The sequence below is a fragment of the Scardinius erythrophthalmus genome, assembly GCF_964197995.2.
Source record: "Scardinius erythrophthalmus genome assembly, chromosome: 5".
NCBI classification, from domain to species: domain Eukaryota; kingdom Metazoa; phylum Chordata; class Actinopteri; order Cypriniformes; family Leuciscidae; genus Scardinius; species Scardinius erythrophthalmus.
The window spans coordinates 5,611,374-5,630,605 of record NC_138225.1 but is presented as its reverse complement, the minus strand read 5'-3'; the positions used below and the strand labels follow the sequence as shown (position 1 = coordinate 5,630,605).

At 36.6% G+C, this 19,232-nt stretch overlaps 2 protein-coding genes across 4 annotated transcripts in view; one reads left to right on the top strand and one right to left on the bottom strand.

The window, feature by feature from the left end:
- tnks1bp1 (tankyrase 1 binding protein 1) overlaps nt 1-3,576 on the bottom strand; it is a 37,964-nt gene extending 34,388 nt beyond the window's left edge. Inside the window, exon 1 of the mRNA XM_081366285.1 lies at nt 3,475-3,576. The gene's annotated coding sequence lies outside the window, so the exon portion shown is untranslated. The remainder of the gene's footprint in view (nt 1-3,474) is intronic.
- A 279-nt stretch (nt 3,577-3,855) lies between these two features.
- Nucleotides 3,856-19,232, top strand: part of msi1a (musashi RNA binding protein 1a) — a 58,924-nt gene continuing 43,547 nt past the window's right edge. The window contains exons 1-3 of one of the 3 annotated variants that reach the window (XM_081366299.1): nt 16,037-16,424; nt 16,530-16,621; nt 18,661-18,780. The gene's annotated coding sequence lies outside the window, so the exon portion shown is untranslated. Of the gene's footprint in view, nt 3,998-16,036; nt 16,425-16,529; nt 16,622-18,660; nt 18,781-19,232 lie in introns of those variants that run through there. The other 2 variants (XM_081366298.1, XM_081366300.1) reach the window with 2 other exon arrangements.

The following is a 19,232-nucleotide window of genomic DNA, read 5'->3' as shown; positions in this document are numbered from 1 at the left end:
GACTCTCACGCCGGTGACCTGGGTTCGAGACCCGCACAGAGCGGACCAAGGTGGAGGAATTACATGTAAATATATCTAAATACCAATTCAGATGCAGCTTCTGAAAAGAAATCATGGCCATTGTAGCCTGAAATTTTATGTGTAGTAAATTCTATGTTGAATCAAATAAATAATTTATTTCTAAAGCTACTTTTTTGTAATGTCTATTTGATGTTTTTCTCATTTAACACAATAATGACTTTAAATGATCTTTTGGGGGTAATTTCTCAGCCAAATTTGATGTGTGATCAATTTGCAATTAATTAATTCGAGTAATTAATCGGCACATCATGTAATTAATTAGATTATAATATTCATATATATATATGTGTGTGTGTGTTAATTTACATGAGAAGCAAATTTGGATGATATATTAAGATTTTAGATGATATAATTGACAACATGTATGTCAATATACATGTTGCTTGCAAAATTATTTATTTTAGTCACATGTCTACTTTTGAATCACTGTCAAATGGAGAAAGATGCTTCCAGATGGTGTAGTTGCAACATCTACAAGCACGGGTTTATGGGGCCATGCTAACCAGATCTTTAGTAGTATTAGTCCATAAAGCATACATGGATGAACACTATGAAAATCCAGTGGAAATTACATACCATCCTGACACTTTTGGTGTACTATTTTAGGACACACTAAAGGATTTACTTGAAAATTTTAGGCAAGTGTGTAATAGGATTGTAATTACAAAATCTGTACGTTAAATGTCAGCCATATATAAGAACAGTTTTTTTAATAAGAGAGTTTTCTGTTCCTGTGTTTGGCCTTTTTCAAATTAGGTGGCATTGCATTTATGTTTCTCCCTAGTGCTTCTTTCTCCCACACATTGTGTTGTTCACTTTAGTGACTAGCAAAAAAAAAAAAAAAAAAAACAGAACTATGAGGAAACATGTGAGAATCAATAAATGCAGTACAAGTGAGATAAGGAAAGTGTTATGTAATGCCCATGAAGTGGTCGAAGGTTTTTTGGATTGTTTAATCAATGTGCACTCTGGAAATATTTGTTTGTATGTTCTATGTTTGCTGTTCTGATTTAGTAAGTAAATAAATAGTCACTTAGTCAACAATTTTATGTATCATTCAGCATTTTCGCTTTCAGTATAAACAAAAGAATAGCTTGCTCTGGAAATTTGTCACATAGCACCTGTTAGGACTTTAGTTGGAACTTGGAAGATGCTTTTGCCACCGCAATGGTTTGCCTGGTTAGTTTTACCAGTTTGTCAGTATCGGTGGATGCCATAACAACCTTATATAAAAAAAACCTTCACACCTTCATAAGATCCTCTAGTATTTAAACAGAATACATGCTCGCTTAAGATAAAATGTGTTTACTTAAGCAAAATCGTTAAAGATTATAAGATGTTTTCAGAGAATATATCTACCGTTTATATTTCTCACCCCATATTGGCGAAGCACAAAACCTCAGTAAATATAGTTATAGATTTTTTTTTTCATGTGCCCTTTTTATAGATTATTTGCTAATAGGATAAAAATATATATTATAAATACATTTCATTCACAATATAAAATAAGAAAAATATTAGAAATACTATTAATCAAAAAAAAAAAAAAACATTTTGTGCTATGTTAAACAAGACAAAATGTTGATTAAGAAAATTAGTTTTTACAGTGTATAAAAGAAAAATCTTTTTTTCACCAGCGACACACCAGTAAAGCAAAGATGGCAGCAAGCAGGTTGTGTATTTCTGTTGCTGCATGTGCGCTATGCATGCTAACAGAGATCTGAATAAATGAATGAACACTTCAAAGCAGCCATAAACTCATGAAATCAGTGCACTCTGGGAAAGACACAAAGGCCAACCCAGTTGGTTTAGCTCTGTGAGGCCATGTTACTCTGGTTGGGCTAGATTTTTAAGTTTTCCCATCCAACTAGAGTTACTCACATAAGAAGCGACTAGACGTTTCTCTGCAGGCTATTTATTACACACCCTTGCGTGAACCACAATAAATGACCAGTATCACTCCCGCCTGATGTTTGACTCTGAAATCATATCATATGCCATCCACATGGGCAAATTTCTCATTTGCAACACGCTGCAATAGCCTGAAGTGAACTGGAGCAATCTGAATGTTGACATTTCGAAACCGTTGCCAATGTTCTCTTATCATTGTGCAAAACTCACAGTGCAAAACAAGTGGTTAGAGCCTGGCTTGTTGTGAGTGTTTAGGACAAAATCCCCACTCAGACTGTGAGCCAAGTTAGGCAAAGATGAGATTTTTCTGACTTCCAATGGCCATAAGCAACAGAAAATCCTTCAAACGAAAACACTGAAACATTATCCACAGGTGGAAAAAAAAATGCTCACTGGCTCACTTTGGCTTGACATAAATCTGTCTTCGTTGAACAAACCGGTCCAACAGCAAGCCAGTATTGTCAGATGACATGTATAGCTGGAGAAAATATGTTATACTCAGAATATATTGTAACGCTAATGGTTGACAGATGTTTTGTCAGCAGCACAACCGGGTCATCAGACAATTCCGGTATTGGAGTTGCCACTATGCAAGATGTTTAGAATTATAGCTGCTAAATTCTTGAGAAACATGTTCAGCTCATGGAGACACTTTAAAAAAATTAGATTATTAAAATGCATACAAGTCGTTCTCCGCTTATTGAGATCCAGTCATTTTGACACTCCAATAAAATGAAGACCTGGTAAGTAGTATAAGTAAGTAGGTTCACAGCATAGCCTATCCAGTTTACACTCACCAGGAACGTATGCAAATTATTATGCACAGATTTGCATGCTGAGCTTATTACATCCCAATGGACAGTCCAGAGAGGAGGTTTCTTTTTTTCATCAGACAGGTTAAATATTATTTATTTACCTGCATTTCTGTCATGCTTGTCTGAATTTAAAATATATGTAGTCTACACTTCAAACTAACTTTTTATTTAACATTTTACACTTTACTAATAACCAACAACATTACCATTATTGAAGGAATTAAATGTACATTTAAATATAAATAACATTAAACTTTCATTTATATGGTTTCATATATGCATGAATGTAGCTAAATGATGGTAAGCATATAGGCTATATAAAGTCGTTGACTCATTATTAATGATTTTAGATAGGCCTATGTTCTAAAATAAAAATAAAAGCTTATATAACAGGGGCACAGTAATCTACACCTGTTGGTAATAAGTAACTTATTAGTAAGTGTCTCTTACAATGAACCATCTGTCTTTGAACCCTGTATAATTTCCAGCGGTGGAAAATATACACTATTTTTGCAGTTTATACAGAATAATTAACAAAATAAATATTGAAAAACTGAAAAAACAACTGAAATAAGTATAGAAGTATATTTACATTGGAGACAGAATGCAAGTTATCATTTAGCATATTAAATCCGCATATAAACAAGTTCAAACAATGTCCATTTACCTGTAGAGTGATAGAAATTATTCCATAAGATTGTACATATATATATATATATATATATATATATATATATATATATATATTCCAAGCTCAAATACACGTCTGCGTCCTTTAGGGTTATAGGTGTGCAGTTCAAACTTTAAAGAAAGGAGGGCGGGTTGCAAATTTACGAATCCTACTGCGACTGCTTGTCTCATGAATATTAATTTGACGTCCCTTGGTTACCTTCCGGGAGTGTCCACTAACGCAAACTAATTAATATTCATAAGCAAGACTTCGGCAGATTTTTATTCGTTTATTTGATAACTGCGTTGCCTTTCGGCCAATCAGCTGAGCAAACAGCACATTGCGTAATTAATATTCATGAGCCAGACCGGTAATGACGTTTCCTTTCATCAGCACTTGTAGCTGCGGTCTCGAGGAGTTGCGCACGGCCACTCCTCTTGTAAACGTGCTTCTTCAACCGGAAAAACCAGTAGAGCTGAATGGAAGAAAGACACGGGGTGTGTAGAAAACACTGTATAAGGTGGGAGACACAAATATAGGAACATGCTCCATTGTAAACAGTGTGGAATCTAATTAATTGGCTTGATAACAGCATATTGTACAAACAATTCATTCAAAATCCCTAACAACTTTCTGACTAGAGTTTCCGCCAAACTTTGCACATGTATCAGCTATTCCCCAATTCGAGACAGTGCTTTGTCAGCCAACATCAGTGCTTGTCTTTATGAACTTTAAGAACTTATGAAGTTAAATAGTTATTGTTTTCATCTACTGTTTTGCTGATTTCAGATGAAATATGGCCTGTCATCTGTCCATATTTCTAATCCACCCATATTTCCTTTAAAGTAGAGTAACACTCCTGCAATATTAATTTTATCTGTGTACTTTTTTATTATATTTGGTGAGTCGTAAGCAATGGACACAAGAAGCATTGTTTATTTTACTGTTGTTAAAGGCAGGGTAGGTGATTTGTTCCAAAAACATTTTTTGTTATGCTGGTTGAAAGTCTCTACATCTTGATAGCAATCTCTAAGTTAAGTGGTCTAAATCTATCTATCTATCTATATATCTATCTAGCTGTGTGTGTGTGTGTGTGTGTGTGTGTGTGTGTGTGTGTGTGTGTGTGTGTGTGTATAAATATCATCTGTGGAAGGTAGGACCATAAAATGTTCGTCCAATCATTGCATACGGACCGAATGCAATGATTGGACGAACATTTTATGGTCCTACCTACGATGTCCTACCTGCTTGTCAACTTATGTATTTTCATACCTTTGCGCACCTGCTTGTGCAGACATCACACGTCATCAGCGTGTTTCATGCTATGCAGAGTCAAGCCTGGTTCATACTCTCTGTGTCCGCATGAGTGTAAAGGTGCACACAGCAAAGATGGCGTCACGTTTCACGTGGCGGTCTGCACTGCATTTTTTTTTTTAACTTTGCCCGCGGCTTCGCTGCCAAAGATGCACTGGTACATTTGTTCCGACATCTTACCGGCACCCAGTTTGCGCTTGTCTAAATGAATCGCTTACATTTACAAAATTAACCTTTTTAATGAAAATAAGGGAACAATAAAATGTTCATGAATTTAAATGAAAATGTTAAATGAAATTAGAAAATATTTAAGAGATTGTGGTTTAATTTAGTTTTATTCGTGTTCTCATATCCATATATTTTGTTCTATCGTCACAAGTAATAATCTCAAGGTTTACTGGGTTTTTACAAGATTCTTTGGTTATTTTGTAATAAAAACAAACATTCAGTCAACATATGTACTGTGGTGGATTTTTAATAGATAAAATAGTAAACTGTATATTAAACTAACCATGTTTCTTACATCTAACATTATTTCTCTTTTTAGGCCTAACATGATAACACTTTGAAACACAATGTACTAAAACTTTCTGTCCTGTTTTTGAATGTTGTATGTTGTGTTGCCATACCCCTTTTACTTTGGTTGTGTGAGTGTAAAAATAACAAATATGGGAATTGAAACTAGACAGATGACTAAATTTGAACCTTGTGATTAACAATGAAGTAATCATTAAAACAAAGTTTGCTTTGCCTAGTAACTGAACGGTTTGCATATGAAGAACCAATCAAATATCATTTAGCCATACCTCCCTATTCGATAAAAACTGTTGTATTCGTGTTAGCTGGTGGGATTCTCAATGGAATTTTTCTGAGATCATCCGGCTGCTTCTTCTTGGGGGAGATTCTCTGAGAACTGCTCGAGAGATTCTCCGGCCGTGATTAAAGCATTTAAAGGACATTTGCTGAGGTCTGTTTGCCGATTATTCCTGCGCAGGAAGTAAGCTAGTTAGGGGAACAGGTATTAGCACCCAGCCGATGTCGATGTGTAGACGCGCTAGAGTATAGAATTAGACTCAGTCGACGTCGATGTGTAGATGCGCTAGAGTATAGAATTAGACTCAGTCGACGTCGATGTGTAGACGCGCTAGAGTATAGAATTAGACTCAGTCGACGTCGATGTGTAGACGCGCTAGAGTTTAGGGAAAAATCTACGATAGTACCTTACTTCTCACCGCTGCTTCTTGATGGTTTGGACAATTACTCCAAATTGCCCCGTTGTTTCAAAGAATAGTGCAACGGCGAACACGTCAAGTATAAACGGCAAGTCCGTTTGGCGAGCACCGAAAACAGCAGCCACCTTTTACAATTCACGTCATAACTACTGCAATTTGTTAGAGAAACCCACCGTGACGTTATACTCGAAGTGGTTCGTGACTCGAATTTATGCGTTTTAATGGTGAACGGCGAAATAAATCTGCAGCAGTCAGGTGGTACAGGTTTGCTCCCTGCTGTACGTGTTCATGTTTTAGAGGAGGCGTGGCTTTGTAGATGGCGTTCTGAAGGGAGGGTGGGATCTTATGCTTAAAGCTAGTTCGCTATTAGCCTCTCTGAAAATTGCATATCCTACCTTTAATTTAACCATGCATTTATAAGAGATATCGTCAACGTCTAAATTTAGTTTGACGACACTCAGACTTTGGTCAAATTGACTTTTTTATAGGTTAATATCTTACTAGAGTATAAATACAATGATTAGGAATATCTATACTCTTAACCCTTACTGTTGGCACATTTAAATGAGCAACAAAATCTGTAATGGATCCAAAGGGAATTATATGATTTATACACAATCCAGGTGAATCAGACTAATTTAAAACTATAAGCCTATGAAACTATCTCAAATTCAAGTTTATAGTCCAGTGCATGTTCAATAAATTAACCCATTCGTTGCAGCTGTGTATCGATTGACAGATGATTTTTCCCCTTGTTATCAGGGAAATGAAACCAATAACGAGTCAGGAATGTAAACACAACAGGAAACGCAAAGGGACTAATGCACTTTAACAAAGGCTGATTTCACAAAATCCATATATGCATCAAATAAATGTAGCACTGTCATGTCAACCTATAGATTCATGATCAGTCCCCAGAGTGTGTATGTGAAGTTTCAGCTCAAAATACCCAACAGATCATTTTTTACAGCATGTTAAAATTGTCATTTTTTGGGGCTCAGAAAAACGCGCTGTTTTAGTGTGTGCCCTTTAAATGCAAATAAGGACAATTTCATCTCACGGAATGATGATAATATCAGAAACTCTCAGTAACGGTGTTCATTTCGAGTCAGACAATAATGCCTACAGAGTCAGAGTGCTGTATAGAGATGAAACAGGTATAATTACGGTTATTATAACATATTTGTCATCTGCTTGTATGTATCCATTATTTGTTAATAGCCTACAAGTCTGCTGTCTGAATGATGATCAAACATGTACTGATGAGTTTAATAAAGTTTATTGTACATCACACAAAAGATGAAGCCACAGTTTTACTTCAGAAAATCACCTTAAGAGCTGAGTAAACACAGTAAGTTAGAAGAAGTGCGCAAGTACATAAACGAATTTCGTTTCGAATTTCGAGTTGAGGGAGCATTCCTGTGGGCGGAGGTTTGTCAAAAAACGGTTTTAATGACGTCATTAAAGAAGGAAGTAGAGGGATGAAGTCCAAACGGGCCGTTTGCTGTAGGTGTCTTCTGTTAAATAAAATATCTCGCTTGGCATTGAACTTTGAGCTTTATAATTTTACAGATATTATTTATACACTAACAACAACATTACACACTAACTAAAGTTTGAAACATGGGATCACGAAGAACGGGACCTTTAAATATTGCTGCTGTGTTGTGTCCGTGAGGCAGTGTTTAAGATACTATTGTAGATTGCATTCATATTTTGAATTAGTTTTTATTTTTGCATTTTCCTTCCGATTTTAGTTTTAGGTAACTATAATAACCCATGCTGTAAGGTTCTGAAAACTGTCATTTGAAATCAGTAATTTAAAGGAATAGTTTGCATAAGCAGTCCATATGACTTTTGCACTACATCACATATATTCTGAATTCATATGATAGCTTTTTGTAACAAAACATAGTTTAAGTCATTATTTGCTGAAGGTCTTATCCATCACAGTTTTTAAATTTTAAAATTTTTGTTTACTTCAAATGCATACTTTTATTTTGCCAAAACCACATGGTTCCATGTAGAACCTTTTTTTGGTTTTCAGTCGTGAAAGATTGTTAAGTTTGTCGTTACTTCCATAGTGCTGTGCAATCTTGATCATATTTAAATGAAATGTGAATGAGATTTAAGAACTATGATGGAGCGGAAGTGCGTCATTCTGTTCCTCGGTCAAAGCTGAGTTCAGAAGACTATAGCACTATATTGGAATATAGCACACAAGCTCAACAGTTTATTTTCTGTTGTGTTGTGAGAAGAAAGTCATGCGTTTGGAATTACACTTCTTTAATGCAGCCTAAACATGTGTGTTTTAGTAGGTTTATCGTGTGTTATTCACTCTCACTGAACCGAATACAGGAGAGAAACACATTCTGGTGAATCACTTGTTTTTACAACAACAGGATGAAAATAATGATAATACTGTAAGGACAAAGTTTCAGGTGCCAAGGGTGCTATACACTGAGTGATGTGACTAATCAACATTATTCCACTTCCTGACAAAAGGGTTATTATCATAATCACATCAATATTATCTGTTATCACATAAAGTGAACATGACTCGGCCTGGAGCATTTCAGGAGCGGTATAGTTGTGTCCCAGTTCAGAGGCTGCATCCTTCGAAGGCTGAAATCGCCACAGCCGCGTCACGGAGGCTGTGCCAATTTAAAGGCTCCTTCAAATGCAGCCTCCAAATGTGTCCTCCGTTTCCTGTTCAGTTTAGGAGACAACCGACCGATGGATCCTTCGCAGCCTAGCTAACCCCAGAACTCATTGCGTGCTGATGACAGGATTTTTTTTTTTTTTTTTGAGAGACATTGCCAGATTACATTTTTAAAGGTGTGGTTGATTATGATTTCACTTTTCTAACTTTAGTTAGTGTGTAATGTTGCTGTTTGAGCATAAACAACATCTGCAAAGTTACAATGCTCAAAGTTCAAAGCAAAGGGAGATATTTGCTTTTAAATAAATCGCTTTTTAAGGACTACAACATATGGCTGGTAGAGACTACACCACATTCCTCCCAGGTTAGTGACATCACCAACCCTAAAATTTTCATAAACCCCGCCCCGTGACACGATTTATAGATTATCATGACAGAATATGCTAATCAATGACTAGAAGATATCTACACATAAGCTACATAAATTCATCAACTAACCATTCAGAAATGTCCTGTTGCTCTACATGTTGCCACTTATTGAGTCTCTCCATCATTGACATCGACATCATCTGACTCCGGTTTGAACATAAAAGGCTAAAAGTTTTTGAAATTTTTGAAAACACTCTGGGGACATCAAAGACATATTTTACATCTTGTGAAAAGGGCATTATACCACCCCTTTAAATGCAAGTATTGGATTTCAGCATATTTGAATATCTAATGATACAAATGTAGAAATAAGATGCAATTTTATTTAGTGCATACTCTTTATTATGTACCAAAATGGACCAGATTGTAAACCCTGTATTTTTTTTTATCTTCAGACAGTTGAATATAACTTTCAAAAAAGTCTAGTACAAACGTTATTGCTGCTCATCAATGGTAGCTGACACAGTTGTTAGGCAACAAGAGCAGTCCTCCGTAGGCTAGACCGTCCTGTTTAACAACGCCGACCTTTGTAGACGTGGTGTTTGAAGTACACGTCCTTCGAAGGATGCAGCCTCTGAATTGGGACACAGCTTATGTGTGGGGTTAAATGAGGATATGGACTTCACTGCCTTTTTCTTCTGCTGATTTCTTTTGCATGCTTGCTGACATCTGTTGGAAAGTGTTTGTTACTGCGGTTTCCTCTACAGGCAGGGGTCTTTAAACTTTTAGTCCAAGAATCCCTCCCTTGGTGGATGGAAACAGAGCAGGATCCCGTTAAAGTCCCCCTGTAGTAAAATCACTTAAAACTCATCTTCAATCACCAAAATTACATATTTAAATGTTTTTTCCCTTGAAAAAAAAACAAAACTTTATGCCTTAAAATAGCTTGAATGTAACTCTACACCCTTGCCTCATTTAGTATACGTGGTTCTATGAATATGCAAATGAGCCCCGCCTCCACTCACTCACACCAGCTCAGAGATCCACTTGTTGACGATCACACATTGATCTGATTGGTTACAAGGTAGTTTGTGACATCAGAAACACCAGCGATTTCAAAGCGTGTTTTTGAGACTGTCTTTGATTCACTGCAGTTTTAAGGAGAAAATACTCAGCAATGGAGACGACTTATGAATTTACACATGGCTTGCCTTAAAGCATATTAAAAACACCACATAGACATATAAACAACATTATAAGCTGGATGTTCACCACAGGGGGACATTATTTTTTTTTAGATATTTTTTAATTTTTTAGTAAGGACTTGAATTTAAGCCTGGCCTTTAATATCATCGTGTATCGTGTTTTCATACCTGACATATTGCAATGCCATTAAAATAATAATTATTGGTGCGCAGAGCCATGTATACTTGCATATTTTATTTTACTGAATACACTTAATGATGACGAAATATTTAACTGAAATTTTGCTCTTTTTCTCTGGTTGTAATTTACATAATGTATTTTCATTTAGTGAACTTTTTCCCCACAAAAAATAGAGCTTAAACAATTATTGGCAAACCCACAATTTGTGACCTCTGATTTAAGCCTTTGACCTTGACATGGTTTTATATTTTATGTCAGGTTAAATGTGTTGCATGTTTTTGCTTATTGGATGGCAGCGTAGAATAATTTAGAAATAGCAATATGAGCGGTTAACTCCCCATGCTCGTGTTACCCGTCCGCCACACCCCGTGATCACAACTGATAGCCTCCATTATTTGTTTGATCCTTTTTTTTTTTTATAACATCCTGACAAAGGTCAAATGGGTAGAGTCTTATGATCCATGGCAGGGCACGCATTTTCTGTTTTACTGTTGCTTATGTGCAGATCTCATTGCCCTTGTGTGCTCGCCCATTGTTGATGATACAAATGAATGAGGCATTGTTTGGAGAACAGTATATAGGGCATTAAATCAGCCAACATTTCCAATAATTTTACTCCAATAAATTAAATATTTCATTTTTATGAAAAATATTTTGACATTTTCTGAAGATCGTGTGAGTGGTGCGTGCGAAATTCTGGCTGTTGTCAGCCAGGGCATTACTGTGTGGTCAAAAAGGTTTTCTAAGTGGTTGCTAGGGTGTTGAAGTCAAAAAAGTCCAGTCTACACACCAAACCATTTTTGCCACATGGCAGGTTAGAAAAAGATCCCTGTCACTTTGGATAAAAGCATCTGCTAAATAAATAACTGTAGATGTACCTGGAGCACTTCTGCCTTTCGTCAAAAGAGGGCGCCAGAGGAGAAGAGACTCCATTCAACTCTGTAGCCATCGATTCCTCTGTGAATGAATCCAAAGTACATTTAAGACATGTGTTATAACTATGTGTAAACATATGCAAACATACTCTAAAAAATCATTGAAAAATAGAACAGTTTATTGAACCTTTAGACAAAATCTGAAAGTATATGTGTATATCATATTTGATACATCAGGCTGTTGTTTGATATAGTGAGTATATGGAGCTCATAGCAAGGATAAAAATATCTTAATTTTATTTAAAGACCAAAACTGAGAAAAATATGCAATTTTGTGTGGTTTCTGATATTTAAGGCCAAAAAGTAAGATGAAATTCTGATGCTTGTAATGTAAATCAATGAGATATTTATAACAATATAGCATATACTTACATAAAATGCATATAAATATCAGTCGTCACTCTATATCTACCAATAATATGTCTTAGTAAGATGATATTTAAAGGCTTAGTTTTATGATCAAAGCTCAGTTGTTTTTATTGTAAGGGGGAAACACATAATGCAATGAATACAATGATTGAGAGATGAACAAATAAACGTTCCTCAAAAGCCTGATGATCATATATAAGAGTTATTCATATGTTTATTTTATAAAATCAGTGCAGATTTCACAGCAAGAAGACACGTGAACCACGAGCTAGAGAAGGAAGTTTTACAATTATATCAAAATGCCTTTTACTTTCTAAAAAAAAACCCTATAAACTTGAATTCAGACGACAAAAGGCATGTAGTAGATTGTGTGCAACAGGTTTTTCAGTAAAGTTTTGTTCCTTTTGATAATTAAAATCCTTCGAAATTTGCATGTCAAATATGATGCGGTGAGCATCATATGATAAAAATAATTCAGGTTATGCATTTCATTAGCACAAATATTTCTGCGCAAACCCCTCCTTGTTCTCAGAAGGCTACTAAATCACTCATTCATACAGCGGTGATCCCGTCTTTATGTTAACAATTCGTCCTGTCTTCCTCTTCCCTATTCTCCCGTTTCTCTCTCTCGGCACCTTTGCGCCCCTCCCTCGCTCCGTCGTTGTGTTTTTCTTCCTTTCTTCCACTCTCACCAGGTAACCAGACCTCCTGTGGGGGGTGTTGAGTTTCCACTTTCCCAGAGAAGGAGACAATTTGAGCCTCACAAAGCCCACAAAAGCTGTTCGGCACCGTCCCTCCTCTCTCGCTCTCGGCCCTTTCTCCCTCTAATTCGCCACTGTCCCTGTGCCTTCCTCGCTATTCCCTTGGCATTTTATTTCTTTGCACTCTTTCTCTCTCCGTCTGTCTCTTTCTTTCGGTTCGGATCAGATAAACAGACAAAAAGTAATTGCACGGCAAACTGTGAAACACATTCACAAAAAATCAGAACTCAAGTTGCTCGCAAGAGACTGAAAAGAAATCGAATGAAATAAACAATGATTGGGATCTTCTCTTCTGAGCTGTCCTGCTTCGCTCAATGCCAAACTCTGGGGTGTATGTGTGTATGTGTATCTGTGTGCAGCTGGTCAGCAAAGAACGAGTGTAACTGAGTCGATGTGGCAGGCGGGTGGGTGTGGGGGGGGGGGGGTGATCTATATGAGTGTTGGTTTACAGTGTGCTGTGATGACAGCAGTGGCACCGTGAGAGACAAGCCGAGATTCACCCAGTGACCTCTCATGCTGTCGTTCACTGAGAAAAACACGCGTCATTACAGCCATTTGCTATAGTAATTCACTCGGAAATGAAACTTACCCTCATGACTTTATTTCTTCTGTGTAACACAAAAGGAGATGTTTTGTTGCATGTGTGCGCTGCACTTTTCCATACAGTTGAAGGCGTGCAGTGGAAGTGAAATACTTCAATTTGGCCTGTGACTCACAAAAGCTATGTCTTAACCCTGGTGCTAATCAGTCATTTTTGCCTGAAAATTTAAGTTTTTTATTTTATTTTAATTTTTAACTTAATGGTACAAAACTTGGTAAAGGTTTTTGGCACTTTCTGTGTGAACACACACACACACACACACACACACACACACACACACACACACACACACACACACACACACACACACACACATACACAATCATGAACATGATTTGAAAAGGTTAAAATGTTCCTGAAAAAACTTTTTAAAAAACGTTTCCACCAAAATGACCTGGAACAATTTGTCCCAGGAACTTTTTTTCCCCCAGACCTGTTTCTTTCCACATTTCCACCGCAGTCTAAAGTACCGTGAAGTTTAGGCAAATTAGTCCAGTGACGTAGGACTGCGCGTGACTTTCCCGTTCCCGCTGGATTCCGCATATAAGCATAAAAAAGCCTCAACCTCGTCTTCGGTCCATCTGTCGTATTTTTTAAACTCCATTGTTGATTCGAATAGCAAACAACTATTACTGCACGCACTGCAACAGACGTTTAAAAATGGTGGTTAAAATAAAATGCTGTGTGGAGTCAACCAATCAGAACTTTCCCCAGGGACTAGGGAACTAGGGTGGTACTCGGTGTGTTTCCAGGGTCTAAATGAATGAGTAAAAATGTCCCCATCAGAAAGTCTCTGCTTGTGAGGCTGTACCTTTTCAAAGTTTAGGAACTTTTGGGGGTGGGACTTGGGTGCTGAACATGCTGATTGGTTGAGTGGAAACGTTTTGCGCTCAAACAAAATCTTACTGAAAGCTCATTTTTTGAGACCTCAACCTCAAATTTGGAACACAACTTGTTGAAAAATTGCATTTTTGTGCATCTTTCATAACAGTAAATGTAAAATTGTATAACTTTTCAAGAGCACTTTTTAAAACTTTTTTTTCATTTCAGCAATAATCTGCCAAGTATCTTCTATAGAAAGAGACAAGACTGAAGTCTGTGCTCCAAAGCATTGAAAATGTATGACCGTTTAAGTTTGAAATTTCATTTTCATGCTCAAAAAGTGAATAAATGAATTATAACTACTGCATAAATAAATAAAAACCATTATCAAGCTAAAATATATAAAATTATTTCATTGAAATAAATTTAAAAAATGTTTCGCCCGTTTTTGACCGACACACGAACAGTACCAGAGGCTTAAAAAGACTTGGATAATGAGTGTACTGCTAAAACAGCATTTGATCCTATATTTTAAGTTGTTTAAAGGATGTTTAAATATTTTTACTGTAAAATAGTATTTTAGTACCCTTTAAACAAGATAAAGTGACAAAACATTTTTTTATATTTATTTTTTAGTTCAAATAAATGTTTCCATAGAATCCTGAAAAAATATAGTAGCCTACCTACGGTATAAAAAAATTTGAAGCTATTTTTAACATTGATAATAATCATAAATGTTTCTTGAGCAGCGAATCATCATAGTAGAGTGATTTCTGAAGGATCATGTGACACTGAAGACTGGAGTAATGATGCTGAAAATTCAGCTTTGATCACAGGAATAATTGACATTTTAACATATTCACAGAAAAGTTATTTTAAATATAGTAATAATATTTTTACTGTATTCTTGATAAAATAAATGCAGCTTTGGTGAGCATAAGATTTCTTAAAAAAAAAGTAAACTTTTTAACAATAGTGTACATTGATCTTTTTTTAAGATGTTACTTTAGTGCTTTCAGTGTGTTTTTACAGCTCAACGGCCCCTCGTTCTATACATCACTGTATGGAGGTGAAAGAACAGCTCAGCATTCTGCCTGTGTCGTTTTGTGTTCAATGGAAGAAAGAACATGACGGTGAGTAATTGCTGAAATATTTTTTTGAGTGACCTAAACAATCTATTTAGAGTTTGAGTTGTGGTTGATGTAAAAGTTTATTTAGAGGCTGTGTTGAAGTAGTGGCTTTTCAAAAATGAAAAGTTTAGTTTTGGTTGAATAAGTCTGGGCTTTTTCAGCAGCCAAAATGGCAAAAATAAAAAGTCTGTTAAAGCAGTCTCTAGATGAAGGGCACAAACTCCTTTTAAAGTTTAAAACAACTTGAAGAAACTGGGGAAGAATGCATATTCATATTCAAATAATTATCGAGTTTTTGCATCTCCTGGAGGAGATGGAGATGAGTGCGTCCCAATGCAAACCTCACTGCCACAATAGAGTAAATGGTTGCCAAGGCATACTTTGTGGATGTTGCTTTCTGGCCCAAGTCAAAAGAAGTCGTCTGATATTTTGATATGATATATGCTATTTTGGTCTAGATATGACTCTAGTTCCCTCCTTCACGGTAAGTCTGTAGGATGTGTATCTAGAGGCATTTGTGTTCACATACTTAGATGCATATTGGGCCTTGGACTGAGCAATAGTTGTTTTCAAACATTAGCTGGGCTGAAAAAGGGAAATCTCAATAGTTTTTATTGTTCTAAAGATGGAAGAAAGGGGGCCCTATTATAACCTGTCTGCGTCAATCATCTCTTAAAGTTCTGGAAGATATATTTTTAGTGTTATTGAAATATTTCAATATCTGCAGTATAGAGCTATAGCCATTTGTTGAAAATGTATTTGTTGGCATGATTAAGGTTCTGAAGCCATGTAAGGAACAGTCTTATTCATCATTAAATTAGTCATTATAGCAAGACTTTCAGTGAATAATGACTTTTAATAATAAATGCATTTATGCTGCTTTTCAGTCTTTTTGTAATTTGACAGCTCTTAAGCTTTCGTTACATGGGAAAGAGCTGCTTGTATATTCTGCCTAACATCTCTTTTTATGTTCCACAGATGAAAGACAGTGATACGAGTTTGCAACAAGTCAGCAAGCAAAGCAATGGGTGAACTATCCCTTTAAGAGCACACCAAACTGATCCACCTGATCGGACGGATGTTAAACAAATAAAAAAAAGTAAAAATAGATGTGCCCTGGTCAGTAGGGGGTTCCCATGTCCTCCGTCCTGACCCCCATCACTAACCCATTCACTAACCAGGCAGGGTGACGCTCGAATGAAACCCCCCTTCATCCCACAGAGAGAGGGAACGCTGTGACCCTATAAATAGAGAAGAGGAATGGTGGTGATATGTTGAAGGAAGGAGGGGGGCATGGAAAAAGGATTAAGAGAGATATTCGGCTGGTGGTCGGGCTGTTCTTGCAGCCCGCGGATCTCCGACTCAGGTAATCCGGATAGGAGAGATATCACATGGGAGGTTCGTGCGATCTTGATGACTGTGAAATGGGCGTTGATGCACTTGTTCTGTTTACCTCTCTTCCTTCTGACAGTGGTGCTGCGCCTTCCCCTGAGGATGGGAAGTGTTTTCATTATTGGGAGGTAAAGGTGTGATGACGGAGGAGAGACTGTGCATCGTGTTCAGGTGATCTATGTGCTGATTGGAAGGACCCTTACTTTCTGATTGGCTCATTGGTTGCTCTTATCCATTCAGAAAGTTCACTCCTAGGCAACATAAATGATTTTGACATCAAATTTACAGGTAGCCTAGATCTAAATTGAACCTTTTGAGCTATATAACTATCACTAAACAAACAGATACATGTTCAACTGTCTGAGTCAGCTAAGGTTTACTGGCATAACTGTAAACATTTACATTAAGGGCCTAAAATTAACACTCGCCAAGCTCCAAATGCGAGTAAAAAAAACTTGCCACTGGCGAGTATATGAAACTGTGTCACTTGCCAGTTGGCCGGTAACATTTTTCTGAATTCTAACAATGTATGAATGTGAAACAACAATTTATTCAAGTGCAAGATGATGCGAAAGGGAGCTTATTCTGTTACTTGCAGAATAACTGAAGCGCACGCCCAGAAAGCCGCTTCTCAGACAGTGCGCGAATACTTAACTAAGTTTTCTTTCACGTCTTCTTGCACTTGAGTGGACAAATTCACATAAAATTATGTCAAAAATACAGAGTGTCCTAGAAAACATAGTCGGTTATGTCTTAAGTGTGCGTAAACATTTGAGAAAGTAAACGCATGTTACAGTATCAGTATATTGGATCTGTACATTCACTCTTAAAGTGACAGCAGCCTAATATTCCTGCTGCGTTTTTAATGTTAATCAAACGACAAAGAAAACATCACTCACACAACTTTTGCAACTTTAATAAGGATGTTTAATTTATAGATGACTATGCAGTGTTATTTTACATTTACTTAGGCTACTTTATTACATTTCTGTACCTTGGAAACTACTGTTAGTCCTACCTGAAAAGCACTGTTAATTTCATTTGTGTCTTTGCTCTATTATATTTAATTGTGCTGTTGCTTGTAATTTGAATGTGTTCATATTTTATTACTGACTGTTTCTTTCTTTAATTATATATATATATTAGTTCAAAAGTTTGATAAGAAAGTCATCATATTAGAATGATTTCTGATCATGTGACACTGAAGACTGGAGTAATAATACTGACAATTCAGCTTTGATCACAGGAATAAATTACGTTTTACAATATATTACAATAAAAAACGGTTATGGTAAATTATAATACTTCACAATTTTACGTTTTTTTGCAGCCTCGGTGAGCATGAGAGACTTATTTAAAAAAAAAAAAAAAAATCATACGTATTGCAAAGTTATGAAAAGTAGCACATCTATAGCCATAATAGTGACTTTACTCTCTTTTGGTTTTGCAGTTTGTCAAAGTATACAAGGGAGGAAAAGACACAGAGGTCAAAAGTTAGGCCTCCTTTCCCACTTAACAAAATGAGGGAGGAGATCTCAGGGTTGAGCGAGGTTACAGAGCAACAATAGCATGTGAGAACCTCAGTCAGAAGAGCCACAGGAGTGATGAATGACCAAGAAAATCACACTAGGGGAAGAAATAGAGCAAAACATTTCGTCATCATGTTTCATAGGACTTTTTTATTGATATAGTAAAATTTTATAATGCAAAGCTAAATCAATCAACATTTACTGTGGAAAAAAGCACAGGCTATGAAAGTTTCTTTTCATTTAACACGCATTGCATGTTGTCACAATATACGGGGTAAGTTGTCACATTGGGTTGGCAAATACCTACTAATATAAAAGGTAACAGAAAATATCATTAATAAATTGGATAAAATGACAACATTTGCGAACACATTTCAGGCTTCATTATATAGTTGACTCAGGTCTGAATGTCAGTGTGGCTTTATAATGTTTACTTGTTGTTAAACAAAAGCTACAGCATTATAAAATTCACAAAATCCAATCCTGTCCTTCTGACGGTTTTGAAGTAGATGTTTGAAACCGACACACAAAAGCTTCTGAGCTTTAAACTTCTGACTCAAAATCGTTTAGTTACTGTCCCTCTGACAACAAGCCACGTTCCCCCTATTAAAAATGGCTCTGTTTATCTTTTCTGTGCATAACTTCTTGTTTTGCTTTTTCCTCTCTTTTGTACCGTTCCAGTGCCTGCTTCATTAACCAACTTCAGTGTTTGAGACGCCAGCCAAGTGCAACAGAATAAAAGTTGCATATTATGAGAACAAATGCACATCAGTCGTTTTCTCCCTCTGTTCTGCCATTCAGGTACATAATGAGGCCTGTGCGAAGCTAGTCCAGATTCGTCATAAATGCATCTTGTCTCATCTTTTTTCTCATTCTGCTTTCAACCTTTTCTCAACCCCCTTTTCAAACTAATTCCTTCCCCTCCCCCTCTCTCTCGTTCTCTTTATTCAAAGCCATTGATCATGCATGCAGAAATTTAGCACGCCCATAGCTCCAGTCGGGAGCGCTGGGGCGCTGTCCTACATACTGCTTTCTACACACACTCATCCTGAGACCACAATCAAATACACACACACACACAGGGCAACCACGCTGACAAACCCTGGAGCCGTGATACATAAGCACGCAAATTTTTTACAAATTGTGGCATGTATTCCTACCAGATCGGCTTATGAACTGCTCTCAAAACTTTTGGTGCAAAAGTTTTATTTTGGATCTGATCATTCAGTTTTGTTTCGCTTCACGTTGCATTA